We start from the raw sequence: 3,416 nt of genomic DNA on the forward strand, positions 1-3,416 counted from the left end.
TAATATTTACAATTATTAAAATAAATTTAAGGTTAAATTTTCGATATCCCTATGCATTTGACTTGACACTGCTCATTGTGCATGTGCCACGTTCCAGACAAAACGAGTCGCGATTCTATTGGTTAAAAATTTGTAAAGTAATGAAAGTATGCATCATAATGAAGCCCATTATGATACGGGATCATAATTGATATATTAAAGTAAGAGAATAGAAAAAATTCTTTAGTTGTTACTTATATTAAGTCCCTCTATTATTGCATTGCTCTTAAGACGGCTTTGACAGCCGAAAGCTCCTAGCTAGGAATTAAACTCTTTACACACTTTTAAAGTACTTTTCTGTTCAATTCCTTATTTTTTATGCAAATTTTTATGCCAAGGATAAATTCCATATTGACTGGATCAAATGCATTCCTCATAGAAATATGTACTGATAGGGAAAATACTATGACAGGACATCGAGCTGGTCTTATTGTTAAATTGCAAGAAGTGATGCCCAATGCTAAACGGCTACACTGTTTTTAACATTGGGAAGCTCTTGTCTCTATCTATCATGTCAACTATCCACAAAAATGGCAGCAAGGATCAGTCTGGAAATTACAGAGGAATTGCGGTAAATAGCACAATAAGTGGGATTTATGGGAAACTTATTAAGAACAAAATAGAAAATGACCATAGAGATTATGAAGCAGAGGAGTAAGCTGGCTAAGAACTGAGCAGTCCACAGTAGACCCCTTGTATTTTATTGCGCAAGTTATTGAGAGAAAAGCAGCCGTAAATAAGGAAGTTGACCTGGAGTACCTACGTATACTTACAAAAAGCATATGAAAGTGTGCCCTTCAGCAAACTATGGTCAACCAACAGCAAACCAACATTAAACATGGTCTTATCAAAGCAGTCCAAAGTCTGTATAATGGAACCACTGCAAAAATTAAAACTGGAACAAAGATATCTGAGGGATTTAAGGTCATGAAAGGATTCAAGTAGGGTTGCTGTATTTCGCCTACCCTTTTCAAAATTGATCTGTAACAAGCACTGAAGCTGTAGAAAAGAAAATGTAATGGCAAGGAAATCCCTCTCAATGACGAGACAACACTATACACCTCAGGGCCCCCGCGCGCGGGACATATTTTATCGCCCTTTAAATCTACTATACTAGATATAATATACTATATATAGATATAATGTTATAATATACTTATATAGAAAGTATATAAATATAGAATAACTAGGAACCATATGGGAAACTGGTTTATTATTAATTTTACGAGAAAAAGTTATTCTTCATAAAAAGTTCTGCACTGTCTAGAACTCAGAATGCAACCATCAAATATCAAATTTTATGAATCTTATACGAGTTATGTCAAAAAATATGAATTTCGGTCAAGAGCAAAGTACGTTTAGTTTTCACAATATTGAAAAGTTATTATGAAAAGTTGTTCAGCATTAAAAACTATGTTTCTTTATGCAATTACATCCTTCTAATTGAAATCCAGAAAGGTACTTTACTTTTGATCGAAACATATTTTTTTACATATATCTCATATAAAATTGAAAAAATTTGATAGGATTTGATGGTTGCATCTAAAGGCTCGTTTTCACGCTACGTCTTATTGTCCGTTTTGTGTGATAGGATTTGTCCTATCATACAAAACATACAATAAGACGTAGCGTGAAACAGCAAAACGCGTGTCTTGTCGAATCGAAAAAATAAAACCCGCTTATTCACAAAACGTACTTACGTTTTGTCGTACGTTTTGTATGATACACAAAACGTACAATAGGACGTAGCGTGAAAATGAGCCTTTAGATTTTAGACCATGCAAAGCTTTTTGAAAGAACTTTTTATCGTACATTAATTGTACTTTTCAACAACGCCCTTTTCATTTATTAGAAATAATGTGATAAGTCTTTTATTATTATTAATTAATTAATCAATAACAATAAAAGAGTTATCGCATTATTCATAATAAATGAAAAGGGCGTTGGGTATCTAATTTGAGAAAAAAATTGCAATTAAAAGGATGTAGTTGCATATTAAAACATAGTCTTTAATTAATTCCAAACAACTTTTTATAATAATAATTTTCGATATTTTGAAATATAAGGTACTCCTGATCGAAATTCATATTTTTGATACTCATAAGATTGACACCATTTTATATTTGGTTGCATTTTAGTTTTTAGACTATGCAAAGCATTTTAAGAACAATAATTTTTTTCTGGAAAATTAATAATAAAAAAGTTTCCCATATGGTTCTAAGTTACGCAGACACAATGTCTTAATTATTTTCTTTTTTTTTTCAAAATAAATTGTAAATTGTGGATTTTATTCGAGGAAACTCGATTGTAACTATTTAAAATGAATTATTATTATTCTATGCAATGATTATGATACTTATCTACCATTTTCACAATTAATTTAATTTCCACACCACTTAAAATAACAACAAATAAAAAAGATTGTCCACTATTTTTTACACGAAAACAAAAGTTTCATCAGTATTAAAATCAGGGCAGAACAAACCCAATTGATATTGCAATATTAGTCGTAGGTAATTATTAACACCAATATAAAATAAAATTTTAAACCTTTCACTGCCGGAAACCACCCGTTCACCAGTAACAGTAAATAATAATGTTTGTGCTTAATAAACGCATAGACGAGAAGGGAAAAGATACTCAAGTCAAATACATAATCATAATATTCATAGAGTATTAATTTGTTTACTTAACGGTAATTATCATAAAAGAGATTCACTTTATAGGAGTAAAACTGCTTGATCCAGCAAGTTGTGTTTTTGTTAGAGCAAAACTGCTAAGTTGCGTTTTGTGGGTGTTAATTTATGTTTCTACTCGTCAAGGAGTGTGATTTGATGTTTATTTGACTATTTTGAGTGTCGGTTTAGTTTACAACATAAAATCGATTGGATGGTATGCCAAGCCTAATTCAATCTACTTCAAAGAAAAGAATTAGGAAGTTACTTCGCCAAAGGTGACCGAAGTCCGAAGTCCCTCACTACACACTCGTTCTACTTCGCGAGGAACACATTCAAGCGGTGCGATACCGACAAAGATCCCTTTGACTCGGATACGCCAGACCGACAGAAAACGGAAGTAGAACGAAGCGAGGCAAGGTTCCACAAGGTGGCCGTCTACACTCTCGTACTTGTTGAACCTCGATCGACTTCGGCTAGAGTGTAGACGGCGTTTAATATATTTTTGACTGAGTAAGTTCAACATTTCAGGACGGGAATAATTATTTTTTTCAGTAATAACACAATATTTGATTTTTGAGATCACTCTAGCTATTCATGAAATAATTAAAATTGTATATAAAAAATGATTATCTCATTTAAAATAAATAATTCTTATTTACCAAACCTTCGGTTTGACGCCCCTTCGGGGTTACGCCCGCG

Source organism: Diabrotica virgifera, chromosome 6, assembly GCF_917563875.1.
Source record: "Diabrotica virgifera virgifera chromosome 6, PGI_DIABVI_V3a".
NCBI classification, from domain to species: domain Eukaryota; kingdom Metazoa; phylum Arthropoda; class Insecta; order Coleoptera; family Chrysomelidae; genus Diabrotica; species Diabrotica virgifera.